Source organism: Mandrillus leucophaeus, unplaced genomic scaffold (genome assembly GCF_000951045.1).
Source record: "Mandrillus leucophaeus isolate KB7577 unplaced genomic scaffold, Mleu.le_1.0 Scaffold257, whole genome shotgun sequence".
Classification (NCBI taxonomy): Eukaryota; Metazoa; Chordata; class Mammalia; order Primates; family Cercopithecidae; genus Mandrillus; species Mandrillus leucophaeus.
In genome coordinates, this window is record NW_012102665.1 from 144,533 (window position 1) to 162,596 (window position 18,064).

An 18,064-nucleotide genomic window follows, 5' to 3' on the forward strand; every position below is an offset into this window, starting at 1 on the left:
GAGGTACCCGGGTCCTGGGAGAGGTGGATGAAAGCAAGAAGGGAAATTGCTGCTTTAGTAGCGTACGGGGAAAGAGCTGCCACTCTACAGTTCTGTCTTGAATGTCGGCGTAATCTAACCTTGCCGCATTGGGCAGGCGGTTCATCGTTTTTCAAGTGCCCACTTGAGATGCTTCAAGACCCCTGGAGCACGTCAGGTGCTTAGATCTCGTTTTGAGGAGTGATGTGGAATGACGCATCCTTCCAGATCCCAAAGCGTTGAATCAACGGTTGTACAAAGAGGTGTCCGAAGCTTAGCTGACAGCTGTTTTAGTAATAACAGTAAGACGCTGTCTGGGATAGGAAGTTACTGTTGCACTCGTTGAAACCTTAGGAAACATTTAAAGCAGTGTTGTCACAGGGATTGTAATTTCCACTGGACACCCGTGGTTAAACTGCGAACTAAGGTGAAGTGTGTTGCACATCCAGTGCTGTGTATGTAATGGTTCGGAATTATCTCTAATCCTAAAGTTGAAATGAGCCTGCATCTTCCGTCGTGTATTTCGTTTTCATTTTAGAATGGTTTGTGTAAATTATAAAGAAAGGCTAGGGAAATAGATATTTTAACATAAATTAACTGTTTATTAACAACATATGCACGGCCGGGTGCAGTGGCTCATGCCGATAATCCTAGCACTTTGGGAGGCCGAGGTGGGTAGATCACCTGAGGTCAGGAGTTCGAGACCAGCCTGACCAATATAGTGAAACCCCATCTCTACTAAAAATACAGAATTAGCCAGGCGTGGTGGCGCATGTCTGTAATCCCAGTTACTTGGGAAACTGAGGCAGGAGAATCGCTTGAACCCAGGCGGCAGAGGTTGCAGTGAGTCGAAATCGTGCCATTGCACTCCAGCCTGGGCAACAAGAGTGAAACTCCTTTTCAAAAACAAACAGAAAAACAAACAAAAAAACCAAAAACATATGCTGAAGTAGGACGTTAAAAATCTTGGGCACAGATCTGAGTTTCTTCAATTGTTATACAAAGCCTTTCCTGGAGATTAGCTCAGAACTGGCCGAACATATGCTCTATTGGTGCCAAGTGGCTTAAAAGCAAAATGAAATAGTGTCCACTGTGTAAGATGAAGTCGTTATATTAACTAATCTTGTTGAGAAAAATCTTTAATTTGGGTTAAAAGCGAAACCTTTAGAAGATTTGAAATATTTTCCCCTGGAGGTTATAGACAAGGGGAGATAGGTTTTAGTGCTTAAGAATCTTTTATTTGATACAGGCACTGAATACATTTCTGTAGCTCTACAGGCATCTTGGCTAAGGTCAAGTTTAACTCGTTATGTGTTTTATGTTAGAGATAGACGAGATGTTAAAATGGAAGGAAAATGAGTGTTAAGTGTACTTATGTAGAATACTTTTAATGTTCTTAATCTCATAGTTCTCATAGTAGTTGTTAAGAATTAGTTATTGGAATAGTTTCATGAACTACACAGAACTGGGAAAGTGGAAATCTCTGGGTGTGTATTCCATGAAGAATATTTGAGGAGGAGTAAAGAGAACAAAAATATTCAGACGAGGAAAGAATTTAGCTGAAAATACATTGTGCAGACTTATACTGGTTTGTTAATACCGAAGGGGGAAAAAAAGCCTGAATTTTATTTGCAGACTAGTGTCCAGCTGGTAGAATGAGTTTAAAAGGAAGATGTTTTTATCAAGCTGTCGATACTACTTTTTCCCTATAGAAGCTGGAAAACATGACTGATACTCTTTTGAAGTAGATTGGAGAAATGGTAGGATATTTGGAAAACACTTCGTTGGAGAAGAGATTTTTATTCTTAAAAAAATATTAAGAGTGGTTGTAAAAGTATCATTTTGATTTCTTGCTATTAGCTGACACGTAAACTTTTCTTTAAACCATTCTTACGTTTTAATAGCATTATTTCAGTCCAAAAAGAGGATGGTTAATGGAGTCATTTCCATCCTAGTTCATAAGAGGTTTCTCCTACTACTTTCTGTATGTAGACTTAGTCATGTTAAGGTAACATGTATCACGTGGTCGTGAAGAATTTGTCGAATAATTGCTGTAGGTTGCTTAAGAGCTATTGACACTGCTTTCTAACTTGGAATTTGTTGCTAACAACATGTATTTGTAAAGTGCGTATGCCTTATAAAGGATACAGTGTTGAGATTTATCCTTGGGACTGGAAGGGACCTGTGATTTTCTTATTCGTTTCCTTTATTTTTACACATGAGAAAATAAAGGTGAAAACACTTGAAGGTAGTCTGCAGCTAGTTAAAAACAACCTGTGGTTTGACCGAGAGGTTTCTTTCTGTGAAGATGCTAATTTGCCTCTTCAGAAGTCTTATGGAGTTGTGGAAAGGACATTGAAATATAAGTGAGAAGGCCTGGGTTTAAATTCTTGATTTATCACTTCCTCACTTCCTAACAACGGTTTTTGACATATCGCATTCACTTTCAGAACCTTGCCTTCTATCAGCTGCAACTTTAAAAATACAATAATAATAATAACTTTGCCTTCTTAACCTGCAAAAGTAATTTTCCTGCATAATTTAATGTTATTCTGTGGAACAAATGAGAATATTTTAGAAAGCACATTGTATACTGTAAACTTCTGTACAACGTGGTAATGTTATTTTTAAAGAAAATACAATTCTTAAAGCATAACAAGGTGTTTAGATCCCTGAATTTTTGCATAGCCCTAGCTTTGTTTTCATCTTCTGCTGTTTTACAGATTATAACTCCTGTAGATACGTTTTCTGATCCCCACTTAGTTCTAACCTTAGTTAAGCTGCTTATGAACATTTTAAATATTGCAGTTATTAATCTGACTTTCCCTGGAGAATATGAAGTTTCTTTAGCATTTGAAAATATTCTCATACATACTCATGCATTCATAATCTGTTTCTGTAACAGACAATGGCTTTTTAAAAGTAATAGTGAAAGTAATCTTAGTAGCAATGTTAATTTATTTGACTCTTGCTAGTTTTCAGATACGCAAAAGCAGGAGATGATTTCCTTTAAAAACTCGTCTTTGAATAGTTCATGTTAAGGTTATCTGGTATATCTAAAATATTTAGAAGTGTTAAAAACAGTTTTTGTTTGCCTTTGCTGTTAAGTTTGAAACTTCTTAGTGCTGTAAATTGATAATCCTGGAAACCAACATCAGTGTTGTAGTATTACATAGATTATCGGAGTTTTTATAGTTTTGAAAATAAAGCTACTAATAATCATAGATAATATTTGCTGAACACTTAGAATATGCAAATCTCCGTTTTAACTGAAACATTTTAGGTAATTTTCATAATAACCTTGTAAAATGGAGAGGAAACTGAGGCTGTGAACAGTTATGTGATGTGTAGATTTTACACACTAAATAATAGATTTCATTGTCCTGTTTTATTAACCATTTATCTGCTGTGCCTCTAATTAAGTTGGTTTTCTAAGAGTTTTAAGGCAGGGATTCTTAAATTTCAGATTTCATGAAAAACGTTTGGGGGACAGCTATTCTACCTTCTTGGTGGTTCGGGGAAAAAAAAAAAAAAAGTACCTTTATGGGAATCATAGAACGTAGGCCAGCAACCCTTTTTATGAGATGCAGATATACTTGTTGCTGTGGTGGTGGTTTTTTATTAGTTGTCAGAGCACATTATTCTTACCAGCTACGGAAAGGGCCATGGTTGTTGGCTATCCTAACGAATTCCACCTTTCTATTGATACCATTCTTCTAAAGAGACATTCTTTCGTCACAGTGACTGAAGAAAAACTAACCAAACTCATTTAGGACTTTCATAAGGAAATAGATCCAGCAATAGAAAATTTGCTGAGTTTGTCCAGCTTAGAAAACAGTATCCAAGATCAGGTTTTCTGATTGGTGCAATCCTCCAAAATTCTAAGAAACTCAAATTCAAACATAAGTCCTTAGAAAATTCAGTTGTAACATGGAGACACTTCCAACTTGAAGGAGGTAGATTATGAAGCTGCAGGTTACAGGGTGGAAGTCATTTCTTTTTCTTTGACTTTAAAAAAATTCTAAAAGTTAAAAAAATTGTGTCATCTTTGGCCAATTCCTTAACATCTGTTTATTGGGCTAAAATTGTTTCAAAATATGTAATAGTTTACTTTTCTGGTTATCAGTGTGTATTTAGGCCATAACTGGGAAAAATAACACAAATGTTAGCGATAAGTACATTTTTAACTACCCTGTGTCTGTTATCTATCTTATTTTGACAATATAAGATGAATAATCTCTAATAATATGCATAGGTTGGGGAATTGTTAACCTTTCAAAATAAATAGGGGTTTTTTTGTTTGTTTGTTTTTGTTTTGTTTTGTTTTAGAGCCAAGGTCTCACTATGTTACTCAGACTAGTTTTGGTCTCGAACTCCTGACCTCGAGCAGTCCTCCTGCTTCACCCTCCCTAGTAGCTGAGATTACAGGTCTTAGCCACCTTACCTGGATATATAGTCTCTTATTGTAACAATAGCAAAGAGTTATAATAGACCTCTATAGCTTCTCAGATTTCAGATTGTTCCTCCCACATAGGAGTTTTGTCGGCATTCTGACTTCTAATAGAGAACAAAAACCATTTGTGGCTCTCTCTTCTGCCTGGAAATAGCTGTATTGACTCTCAAGATAAAAGAAAAGTAGTACCTTAAAAATTGTAGTGCTTTGTAGTTCACACAGTGCTTTTTACATCTGATTCTCTTTTGAACCTCACAGCTCAGTAAGGCAAAACAAGGATTGTCAGGTAATCTGATGATATTGAGCCGTGGATTGAATCCAGGTTAAAATTATCTGGAGTAATGTTAGATTCCTTTGAAATTCACTCATGAAAGAGAAGCATTAGCAAACCTAAAGGAAGAGAAAGGAGAGACATGCACTTTTATTTTCTCCCACGAAATTCAAATTGTACACAACTTTCTATTCTGTTTACCTCTTCTGAAACAGAGTAGAGGTAAACATTAAAAACATTCCTTGTACAGCTTTAATAATTAGTGGTAATGGGCCAGGCGCCTAGTGGCTCCCTCCTGTAATCCCTGCACTTTGGAAGGCTGAGGCTGGCAGATCATCTGAGGTCAGGAGTTTGAGACCAGTCTGACTAACATGGTGAAACCCCCTTTACTAAAAAATACAAAAAAATTAGCTGGGTGTGATGGCGCACCCCTGTAATCCCAGCTACTTGGGAGGCTGAGGCAGGAGAATTGGTTGAACCTGGGAGGTAGAGGTTGCAGTGAGCCAAGATTGAGCCACTGCACTCCAGCCTGGAAGACAGAGCGATGCTATAAAAAAAAAAAAAAAAATTTAGTTGTAATGGTTAATGATGATAAAGACGATTAGATAAGAAAATTAAAATTTCATAACACATTTCCTACCGTAATTTGCACAAGAATATTGTAACTGGGAATAAAGCCTTGACTTGCATTCCAGTGTTCCATGTTAGTCTTGGAACCACTGAGTTAAAATAAATCCTTTCTACCAGAGTTTAATTCTCACTACTTGGGAGTTACTTGGTAATCAAGGAAAAGAACTTCTTTTGAGCTTCTGTATGCTGCATACTATTAGATACCTTCATATATGTTACATGTAAGTGCAGATGTCTTAAATATCTAGTTAAGAAAACACTTCAGAAAGTTGTTGTCAGAATATCTCTAACTGGATCTTTTTTACTCAAGAACTTAAGTTGAAATTTATAAATTATATAAATTTAAGTTTGTTACTTTGAGAAATTTTTTCTTAAGATCAGTCCAATTCACTAATGTATTTATAGTTGATGTGATCATCCAGTAGTGGTTATTCAGCTTTCAGAAATTATGCTTATCTTCCAGGATTTGTAAAAACATATCAGGAGTGAAGAACATTCTTTTTTTTTTTTTTTTTTTTGAGATGAAGTCTCACACTGTCGCCCAGGCTGGGGTGCAATGGCATGATCTTGGCGTACTGCAACCTCCACCTCCCGAGTTCAAGCGATTCTCCTGCCCCATCCTCCCCAGTAGCTGGGATTACAGGCACCCGCTACCATGCCTGGCTAATTTTTTGTATTTTTAGTAGAGACGGGGTTTCACTATCTTGGCCAGACTGGTCTCGAACTCCTGACCTCGTGATCCACACACCTCAGCCTCCCAAAGTGCTGGGATTACAGACGTGAACCATTGCTCCCTGCCAAGAATTCTCTTTAAGCTGCAGTTGAATATGACCAAACACCACCCCCACCGCCCCCCTTTACTGTGTTTCTATTTGTCCTCATGTTATTGAAAGTAAGCAAGAATGGTTGACAGCAAATTGGCTTACTCATTCTTTCCCTTGTCCTTTATCATCCTTTGAGGCTCCTCCTCTTCCTTCAGGCACTAGCGCTCTTTCTTGGAAGGGCCCATTCAAAATTAATCTATACTTACATAGAGCCTTACATACCTATATTTGTATTGTTAAACTTAAAAATTATATTACTTTCATTTTACATTAGCTAACGCCTGAGAAAATAATCATTTGCATTTTCTCTACTGTGACTTGACACATCATATCCTTTGGCCATTTTTCTTTTTTTCTTACTCAAAACTTCTAGGAGTAGCAATCAATGATTTAAACAAATAATATTTTGACATTTTTATTAGGGTTTTACAGCATGCAAGTATTGTATGCTATTGTTTAAAGACTGTAATAAAAGATTATTAATTTTCCAACCTCCTTTTGCATAATCTTTGTATATTAGTGATTATTAGTCTTCTATATGTTACAAATTTTATTTTATAGCACCAGTGCCCCTTCAGAAACCCCAGAAGAAACAGGCTGTCTCTAGAGTACTACTCCCTTATTGGGGTGGTTAGTCTTTATGCTCTTTTATTATTCCATTCACACTCCTAGTCTAAGAATTTCCCCTTCCTATAGCTTTTGTATACTCAGATGTTAGGGTGGGAGTAGCAGAAAACAGAATCTTTTGAGCATAGGGGAAACATGTACTCTCACACTTGAGTCATATTCATTAGGAAGTGCTAATAGACTGGCAGAGGTATAATTACAACTACTCCATAGTTGATCATAGGCAGCTAAGGTTCAAGTTAAATCATTTAAAGTTACACATATCTAGTAAGTGATGGTGACTGTATTGCTTCCTTTCAGTACTGCACCTTCAAAGATGATGATATTAAAAGAAAAGATAAAATGATAAATTTAGACACTTTAGGTGAAAATATGTAATTTGTATTATGATTATGGATTTTTACAAGGAGTAAAAAGTGAAGTCATGAAGTATTCAGTCTGAAAATGTAATGGGTTCTTAAATTTGAAAGTCTTTGGAATTTTTATCTTCTCATTTCTGAATTTTCCAGTTTTACCACAATGAACAAGTACTGTAGATATAATGAAGTTTTTATTAGTTTTATTTTTAGATATGGGTTCTTGCTCTATTGCCCCTGCTGGAGTACAGTGGTGCCATCATAGCTCACTGCAGCGTCAAACTCCTGGTCTCAAGGAATCCTCCTGTCCCAGCCTCTCTTGTAGCTGGGATTACAGGCGTATGCCACCATGCCAGACTCTGGATGTAGTGAAATTTTAAACACATAATTAACAGTTTTTAAAGGAATGTCTCTAGGTACAGCACTACATTTAGCATTGTTGAGGCAGGGATTTGGGAAGATACACGTGAAGGCAATATTATAGTATATGTCTCTTTAAGAATTCACACTCAGGAAACAAAATACAGACATAATCACATAGGAGGATAGTATTATTCCTTAATCATCCAAATTGCTTTCTAGTTGATGTGGAAAGGAACATGGTAAGCCGTGTAAAGACACAAATCATTCTGTTTTGTTCTCTATTCCATCGTGTTGTAAATGGTTAGCATATATTTATTGAATCAATGAGAATCACCTCAGTGACAGTGGCGAGAGGATGGTCTGACTGGCATAAGAGGATGAACTGGGACTAAAAGTGGGTAGCAGTTGAGAACAGCCACAATTACTAGGATGAGGGGCTTAATAAAAATTAATTTCCAAGGTGGGAAATTAATTTTCTTAGAAAGTAATTCTAGAGGTATAGAATTTAAATAGGAGGTAACTATTTAGAAAGGTTCTTAAGGTTTTAGGCCCCAGTTGTAAGCACATATCTGAAGACGGCATTCTCTGTTTATGGGCAGCTTAAAATCTAGCAAGAAGAGGTAATTACCTAAAATCAAGATGCATAATTAGGAAGAGGTTCTGTGTGTATTTTGAAGTTGTAGATTTTTTGGTAAATATGAGTTCAGGGAAAAGGATCTGTGTGTTTTAGGTACTGAAATAGGTCTCTTCAAAGAGGCCGAGAATCACTGACTTGGAAATGTAGGTTCAGTTTTTGCTGTAGAACTTTTAGATTCTTAGAGAGTCCTTAATTTCTTTTTTAGGCGTTACTTTTTATAATACAATTCCTTTAGTAAACCTGCTTAACATTTGCACCATCAGTGACATTTGCCTTTTTCTCCCCCAATTCAAAAACATTTGTGTGGTTATATGTCAGAAAGTGTTCTATTTTAAAAATAAAACCAAGCCTGGCACAGTGGCACATGCCTGTGATCCCAGCTACTCCAGAAGGTTGAGGTGGGAGGAGCATGAGTTTGAGCCCAGCCTGGGCCAAAATAGTGAGACTCCATCCACAAAAAAAGGAGTTTTGGCTGGGCACAGTGGCACACACCTGTAATCCCATCACCGTGGGAGGCAGAGGTGAGAGGATTGCTTGAGGCCAGGATTTTGAAAGTAGCCTGGCCAACATAATGAGCTTCCATCTCCATAAAACTAAAAAAAAAGTAAAAACCAACCAAATACACGCTTATTCTTTTGCGTTGTTGTTGGAGTTTTCACAGTATCAGCTTTTTCATACTACTTTCTTTCAGCTATTAGAATACTGTGAAATTACTCTGTTCTGGTCGTTCATTACCATATTTCTCCTTCTTCTCATCAACATGCTTTGTCAGGGAAAACAGTTTATAATTCTAAATGACTTTGGTCAGAAGAGCTACCAGTGACATATAATGCTACATTAAACCAGTTTAAAGTGTGTTTTCCTTTGAATGCCCTGGAATGTACAGTTGTTCTGAAATCTAGTGTATATTGTAGGAGGTAGGTTTGTGTTGGAGAGTAAGCAGGATAAAGAAAAAGGTAGCAGATCAAGACTAAAATAAAGGCCCAAACAATTCAGTCCTGGTATAGTCATGGAAGTGTCAGTTTTAATCTGTAATTTGAGCAGTGTTATAACCATCATATTGTTGGATCAGGGTGGAAATGATGTTGTATGTAAGTTAGAAATACTTTGTTACTTGGATTGCTGTCTCGTAGGGATTGATTTCAGCTCTCCACAACTGCATCAAGAATTTGGACATAGTGTTTAGGATCTCAGGCTTATATTGCAGAGGCAGTGATTATTGTAAACTATTCCGGTTTCTTAATGACCTATCCCAATCTCATTTATCTTATGTACCACTGCTAAAACTGTATCCATTATTTAAATAATTAAAAATCCTTTCATTTAAGGCTAAAGTGTGTGCCTATCATTTTTATAGAAAGCAGTAAAAGTGAGACAGGGCACTTTTGGGGATTAAGCTGTGAGTAATACTTAAGAGTAGCACCAGCCTTATTTGTAATTGTTATGATATGTTGCAAAGATTGGCTGCCATAGCCTATCTTTTGGAGGGGGCCGCAGAGGGAGCAAAAATAAAATACAAAAAAAAAATTATTTAGAATATTTTAGATAATTTAAAAGGTACAAAAAATAGCATGATGAACTTTCCCTTTTCTCTAGACCTATTTAAATCCTTTTGTTTCTTCATGGTTCATCTCAACTGTGACTTATTCAGTGAAGCCTGACCTCTTCCATCTTAACTCTGTTGCACATTGTATATAGTATTGAGAGCAGTGTGACTAGAGGAGTTGAAAATAAGATTTATGTATGAGGTAGGAATGTACCTAGAAATCTTGTGAAAGCTAAACTTCAGCATTCCACTATATGCAGGACAAAACTGATAAAGTATAGATTTGAGAGGAAAGAAACAAAATAATTATTTTAGGAAGATCAGTTGTATGGCACAATAGGTCTAAAAGGAAGTGGTGAATTGCCAACTCATTTTGATAGACTTTTTCCCCGTACTTATTTTGTGAAATTTTATTCGGCCTTCAAACAGTTTACCGTTTTGCTAGAAGAGAAAGGAGATAGCAGAATTCTTAATTGTGGATGTTTCTAGTTTTCAGAATTTTAGAATCCTTTTAGAACCTGTGAGCTTTTTCCCTGTTGACAGTGAAGTGAATACAGTGGCTGTTAGGTTTCTGCTTTTCAGCTTTGGTAGTATTTTCTGCTCCCTGTGCCAGAAATGCAAGTAAAGCTGCCTAACCATTTTCTCTAAGCTGTTGCAGCCCTCTGCTGGTTTATGGAAGTTGCAGCAATTTAGAACCTGTTAGGGCCGGAAGGTCAGTAAACTCTGCAACTCATTTTAAAAATCTCAGACCTTTAGAAGTCATCTGTGCCAACCGTCTCAATTGCAGGTGAATATTTTATATACCTACCTTAACAATTCTGGAGGGGGGAGACTATATACACACACAAACACACGTATGTATATGTATGTATGTATGAGATACCCTAGGCAAATAGATAATTGTAAATACAACTGCCCGTATTTATTTACAAACTCTAAATGCATTGTTAGAATGTGATCCCTTATAATCAGGTGTTTCACATAGTCAAAAACATCTCTTTAATGTCTTGTAAATATTTGATGGGATAACAAGAATTTTATTTTTTAAAAATTTGAGTTATTATTACTATTCGAAGATAAATACAACAGATAAATGCTAATTGCTTATTTAAATTATTTCCAAAGGAATTTTACTTCTTATTTATTGCTGGAGCCGGAAACTTAGGTTTCATTCTAGCCTTCTTGTTCTTGTTTACTCTTCCACCCCTGCCCCCTGTGACCCTCCTCCCACCACAATCTGGTCATTGTGCTTTAAGTGGTCTCCTTGTGTCTTAGCTAATTCCTCTCAAGTCCGTCTTTCAGAGTTTCACCAAGGGCACCTTTCTGAACACACTACTCGAATTATGTCACTACTTTTTTGGAAGCCTTTTTTGTTACCATAAAGAACAGACTACACAATGACAACGGGCTTCATGATGAGATCCCTTCCTGCTTTCTTCAGCCTCATTTTCTATCCCACTCTGCTTCAGTTTTTTGCTGTTCCTTCATTGTGGTCTGCTTCTGTGTGTGCATGTGTGTACACCTGTGCATATGCTTATCCTGCTCCCACACCAGCCCCATCTATATCTACCTGCCTCAGTCATTCTCAAGACTCTATTTTAGTGTTCCCTCCTCTTGTAATTCCCCACCCCTACCTCCGTACACATGCACCCAAATTGGGTGCTTGCTTACATAGCATTTATTATTCTGCGTAGTAATTAAATTGTCTTTTTCCTGTTAAAGGCTGTCAGTTCTCTTCAGGCTAGGATTGTGTTTTGTTCATCTTAGTTCCATTATGTGACATGTTAAGTGTTTAGTAAATGCTAAGTGATAGAATAATTGTATGAGCAAACTAGGATATGACAGCTAAAGGAAATACCCACACTTAAATAAGTTAACATCACAGACTTCATTCATTTTTGTTGAAGTTTTAAGGAGAATTAGTTGATTTAGACTAGCTAGTGTTTATTGAACATACTTTTCATGATGTCTATATTAAGGAAAGTGATGGCTGGGGGAGATAAAGAGTGGTAGAATTTTAGAGTTGGAATGGACGTTGTTTTAAAATAGGAAACTGAAAGCCAAAGAGTGTACTAGAAATTTCAAGTTACAATTAGAACCCAAGTCTTGTAGTGCTTATTTTCTACTTTCCTAATTTCCTTCTAATGTATTTTACCTAGATTTGGCTAGAATTAGTAGATATTGGTTGTTTATTATTTCAGGTAATTGGACTATCTATATAGAACTCTATCCTATAGGTTTACTGTTGTGGAATTTTGAAAGTAATGATAGACTATAGCTAAAGCAAATTGGCTATTTGTAATGATTTATTTATTTATTTTTATTTTTATTTTTTGAGAAGGAGTCTCACTCTGTCACTCAGGCTGGAGTGTAGTGGTGCAGTCTGGGCTCACTGCAACCTCCGCCTCCTGGGTTCAAGCGATTCTCCTGCTTCAGCCTGCTGAATAGCTGGGACTACAGGCATGCGCACACCACGCCCGGCTAATTTTTGTATTTTTGTGGAGACGGAGTTTCACCATGTTGGCCACGCTGGTCTTGAACTCCTGACCTCAGGTGATCTGCCCACCTTGGCCTCCCAAAGTGCTGGGAATACAGGAGTGAACCATCGTGCCTGGCCTGTAATGTATTTATTTTGTATAGTCTTCTGAATTCTCTCATGCTCAGATTCCTGAAAGGTATAATATTTAGCAACACTAATAAAAAATGAAGCTTATATTTAATGGATTGAGCTTGTGTCCTAAATCTTTTGCTTCTTTCCCTATTGTGGTTTTAGAGTTAGAAAATAAGTACCTTTTACCTCTTTTCATCTACCACTGTCTGAAACACTCTGTTACCTGCCGCCTCATATATTACTTCCTCTTGAGTTCTACCCAGAATGCTCTAGGACTCCAGAGGAAATCAAGTAGAAATGGACCTATGTTATTATTTTAAAAGAATTTTTATTTGCTGATAAAAGCAATACATGTCCATTCTAAAGTTAAAACTTTAGAGAACTTTATAAAATAGACCATAAAAACTCCTTAAGAACTTTTAAGAACATTGTTTTAAGGACATCATTGAGGACAGTTTATTGTAAAAGATTGTAGATGCCTGTACTTTTTTCTTCATCTTTTGCATGCTGTTGGCGGTTAAATTTTGTGATTGTGTGATTTATTTATTTATTTATTTTTATTATTATTATTTTTTGAGATGGAGTCTCGCTCTGTTGCCCAGGCTGAAGTGCAGTGGTGCGATTTTGGCTCACTGCAAGCTCCGCCTCCCGGGTTCACACTGTTCTGCCTCGGCCTCCCGAGACTACAGGCACCTGCCACCACACCCAGCTAATTTTTTGCATTTTCAGTAGAGATGGGGTTTCACCATGTTAGCCAGGATGGTCTCGATTTCCTCACCTCGTGATCCGCCCGCCTTGTCCTCCCAAAGTGCTGGGATTACAGGCGTGAGCCATTGTACCCGGCCAATTTTGTGATTTAAAAAAAAAAAAAAAGGATACTAATTTCTTGATCTGGAGTGCAGCCATTAGGTTTTTGTGGGAAAATGTTATGGAATAACTGCCAGAAAACATCGTGGTGAAAATTAACCATTACTTTAGGAAAAGATGATAAAGAGAGCATGTTGCCTTTTTATAGACTGAATTCTCACTTGAATGGCTTAAATAGTTAAGGCAGGGAGGGAAGTCCAGTTAATATCTCAGAAGCACGGCTATTTATTTTGAGGCCTTTTCCAGTATTTTTTTCAAAACCGTTTTAAAAATGTGAGGGAATTAAGCTGTTTGCTCGGTTTAAGTAGGAATTAGTGTTTATGTCTAATGGTTTATTTTTTGCATATGAGGAAAACAGCAGTAAGTACATGTAATAATTTAAGGTATCATTTTGCATTCATAGAAAAAATACTAGAATTTGAAGTGAAATCATTCTAAACCTCTTATGCAAGAATCAGAATTTTGGAACGAGAGGATCTTAAATGTCATCTAATCTAATTTTACTTTCAAGAAGAAACAGAAATAATGAGAACTGATGAAGGTCAACCAAAAAGTCTTTAGTAGATCTCAGTAGAATCTTGGACCTCAAGCTCCCAGATCAAACTACATGAAAAGTGATGGTCACTTTCCTAACTGAATGACCCTTAAGGGCCATTCAAAATTGTTTACTATGATTTGGTCCTTTACTAATTGTCTTTTTTTCTCAAATCAATTTCGAAGAAAGCATTTTTGCCCTGAAAGCGGCTGCAGCTCAGTGGAAGCTGGAACTGAAATAAAGTTAGGAACTTGCATTCCATGCTCAGAGTTCTCTCTTTACTTTCTCCAGTTAGAATACAAAGTGGGTGGTAAGTTTGAATATTTTATATGCACTGGGGTCTATGCTAAGGTATAATTTTAGTTACTTCTCATAGCCTTTTTATTGAACTTTATCATTCATAATATAGATGATGAAATTAAGTAATTTAGGCCAGGTGCATTGGTTCATGCCTGTCATCCCAACACTTTTGAGACGCTGAAGCAGGAGGATTGCTTGAGGCCAGGAGTTTGTGGCTAGCCTAGGCAACAAAGCAAGACCTGGTCTCAATACTTAAAAAACAAAAAGAAAAAAATAATTTAAACTTGCTCTCAGTTGTATTTAATCTAAAGTAATGTTTTAGGGACTTCTGGACAAAAGGATAGACTGGAGATGCCCCCTTCTTTTTCAAACATGGAAATGCTAGATAAAAATAAAACATTTAAAGAAAGGGGAATCTGCAGGTGCCTGAAATGAAAAAGAACACAGTCATAACAGAGAACATAAGTTGAAACTTTGTCCTATAGGGAAAATAAAAAGATACCTTTAGTGTGTGAGCTTTAATGTAGTAGTGGAATCCATCAGCCCAGGAATGGCAGGAAGCCGAGACTGGGCTCTTTGAGTAAAAGTCCAGACCAGGAGGACTCTCAATTTTTCATAAATAGGGCCTTAAAAAACAGGCCATTTACCAGCCTGGGTTTGTATTTCCAGATATAACTTCTTCCTGTCTTTTTATTGTCACCATTTTTGGTCTTCTTTTGTGGTCTGCTTTTTTTTTTTTTTCTTTTTTAAAGTATATTGCTGGATTCTGTTTATCCACTCTTACAGACTCTTCATTAGTGAATTTCATTTATTTTAGTAACATATATATTGGAAATTATTTACATTCTGTTTACCACACTTAAAAACATTTTTTTTTTCTGCCTTCTGTCACATAGATTGAATGTTCATTTGTTTTCAAAGGTATCCATTTGATTTATTGAGACCTATATTTCTATTCATTTTCTACAGTTTTTAAATTTTAATGTGTACTTTTCCTCTAAGCCAGATAAGTCCTTTAAGTGCTTTCTCACTTTCCTGTGGCCTTTTTCCCTCTCCTCGACCCGTACCCTTTCCCAGAAGCCATGTTGATTGATAGGGGTATTCTTTTACATATTTGTCCTTTTTCTTTTTGTATGAAATAGACATTAGATTATAAACTCACTGTTACTCCCATATATTACATAATATCCTCATATATTTCTTTTAAAAAATTTTTTTTTGTAGAGACAGGTCTCAAATGTTGGCCAGGTTGGTCTCCAACTCCTGACCTCAAGCAGTCCTCCTACCTCAGCCTTCCGTAGTGTTGGAATTACAGGCGTTAACCACTGTACCCAGCCCATAGATTTTTTTCTATTATTTGAGTGCCTACTCAAAAGCAGATTTTCAAACAGGGTATTTGTATGTCCTTCTAAAGCCTTTTGATGTCTGAAAATATTTTTAGTTAAGCCTCATGTATAGCTGATAGCTTACTATCACCAGTAGCTTAGTTCAAGTAATGATTTTGGTTTTAAATATTTTCCCTTTAACATTTTGAGAACATCACTACATTGTTTTCTTATCTCTGATATTACTTTGGGGGAGTTCTGATGTCAATTTGATTTCTTTTCCTCTCTAGAACATTTTGAAATCTTTTGTCTTTTTCAGTTTCATTATAATGTGTCTGTGTATAGTTCATTTTCCTGGTTTGGCCCTTGGATTCATGTTTACTCACTCATTTACCAAATATTGAATTTGTTGGGAGCCTACTGTGTGTCCCAGGATGTATTCCAGTCAATTTAATCTCAGTTCTTTCACCTTTTCTCATTTGGGGGAAATTACTGGTCATTTTTTCAAATATTTTGTTTTCTCCATGTTCTTCTCTTTATGGAAAAATATTGGTCATTTTTTCCAATATTTTGTTTTCTTCTCTTTATGAGAATTCTGTTATATGGATTTTTTCACTTCTGGTTTCTTTATATCTCTTAACCTTTATATATATATATATATATAACCTTTATTTTTATATATATATATATGTATGGTTTTTTTTTTTATAATCCCTTCCTGATGTGTTCTGGGACTGTCTTCTCTACTTGTTCTTCTAGCTCACTAATTCATTCTTTGGCTTATCTATTATATACCTAATCTGAAGAGTTCTTTGTTTCAACCCATGTATGTTCATACTCTGTATTGGTTCTTTTTTGTAACTACTTAGTTCTACATGTTAACAGTCTTCTAGCTCTAAGAGGCTTTTAAATGTTTTAAAAATTCTTCATATGTCTTTTCCGTTAATTCTGCTTTGTATACATAGTTTAGTTTGAATGGGAAACCAATACAAAAGTTCAAGCGGGGCAGTGATATAATTTCATTTTTAGTTTTAAAAGATTACTCTGCGGCTGAGCACAGTGATTCAAGCCTGTAATTCCTCGCACTTTGGGAGGCCAAGGCGGGAGGATGACTTGAGCCCAGCAGTTCAAGACCAGTCTTGGCAACATGGCATAACCCTGTCTCTACAAAACATACAAAAATTAGATGGATGTGGTAACATGTGCCTGCAGTCTCAGCTACTTGGGAGGCTCAGGTGGGAGGATTGATCACTTGAGGTCGAGACCGCAGTGCACCATGATCATGCCACTGCACTCCAGTCTGAGCTACAGAACGAGATCCTGTCTCAATAAATGAATGAATGAATGATTACTCCAAGTCAGGTGCAGAAGCACATTTACCTGTACTCCTAGCTGCTTGGGCAACAGGTGGGCAGATCGCTTGAGGCAGGAGCTTAAGGCCAGCCTGGGCAACGTAATGTAACTCGTCTCTTAAACGACAACAATAACAACAAACACTCTGGCTACTCCCTGTAGAAGATAGGATATAAGGTGGAGGTGGTGACAAGAATGTAAGCAGGAAGATAATTTGGGAAGTGTTTGCAATAGTCTATTCAAGAGATGATGGTAGCTTGGAATAAGATGGTAGCAAGTGAGATGGGAAGACATGAATTTAATTTGTGGTATATTTTAGAGATGGAATCAGCATTTCTGGTTTAAGTGATGGATGGATGTTGGTGGCATGTGTTGGAATAGAGAAGATTAACAGACAAGAGTTCTGTAGTCCTTTTTGGTTTGGTTATGTGTATTAGATATCCATGTGAAGATGTCAAGTGGGTATTTACATACACAAATCTGGAGTTCTAGAGAAGGTCTAGAACTAGAAATACAAATTTGGAAATCAGTAGCTTATTAGTGGTATTCAAAGCCGTGAGACTGGATTAGGTTTTCTAACTTCACACATTTAGGTAGCCTGGGTTAGTGAATAAAAAGTGACCTAGCCTCAAATACTGAGGCACTCCTAATATTTACAAGTTCTTCAGAAAAGAAGAGGTTAAAAAAATAAGAAAGCTGCTTTTTGGAGAAGTGGGGAGGGTTAATGGGTACAAAAAGTAGAAAGAATCAGTGAGACCTAGTGTTTGCTGTCACAGCAGAGTGACTATAACCAAAAATAATTTAATTGTACATTTTTAAGTAACTAAAAGAGTATAATTGGGTTGTTTGCAACACAAAGGATAAATGCTTGAAGATAATTTTCAGTATAAAAATGCACCATAATTCGTTTAACCAGGTATAAATGGATATGTAGATTTCCCTTCCAGTGTTTTGGGCATACTATAGTAACACTTTGTTGGATATATTTTTATGTTATCTTTACATATTTGTGTAAGTACACCTGTAGGATAATCCCTGAAGTAGAATTACTAGAAGAGAAGGCTGAGCATTTAAATTGTTACGGTTTCTGCCAAATATGTCTCCAAAGAGAATATCCCAGTTTGTATCCCCATCAGCAGTGGATTAAAATGCTGGTTTTCCCAAGCCCTTGCCAACAGTTTTAATCTTGGTCGTACTTTTAAGTGAGAAGTCATGTCATTGTTTTATAGATTCAAAACTGTGAATGGGTTTGCATACTTCTGTATGTTTATTTAACTTGTGTGTTTTTTGTTCTTTGTTCTACATGTCTGATTTTTTTTTTTTTTTTTTTTTTTTTAGACGGAGTCTC

The 18,064-nt window shown here is 36.5% G+C and overlaps 1 protein-coding gene across 1 annotated transcript in view; it reads left to right on the forward strand.

Annotated features, from left to right (window-relative positions):
* Positions 1-3: 3 nt before the first annotated feature.
* The window catches only part of ANKRD12 (ankyrin repeat domain 12), a 133,829-nt gene continuing 115,768 nt past the window's right edge, over positions 4-18,064 (forward strand). Inside the window, exon 1 of the mRNA XM_011983912.1 lies at positions 4-281. The gene's annotated coding sequence lies outside the window, so the exon portion shown is untranslated. The remainder of the gene's footprint in view (positions 282-18,064) is intronic.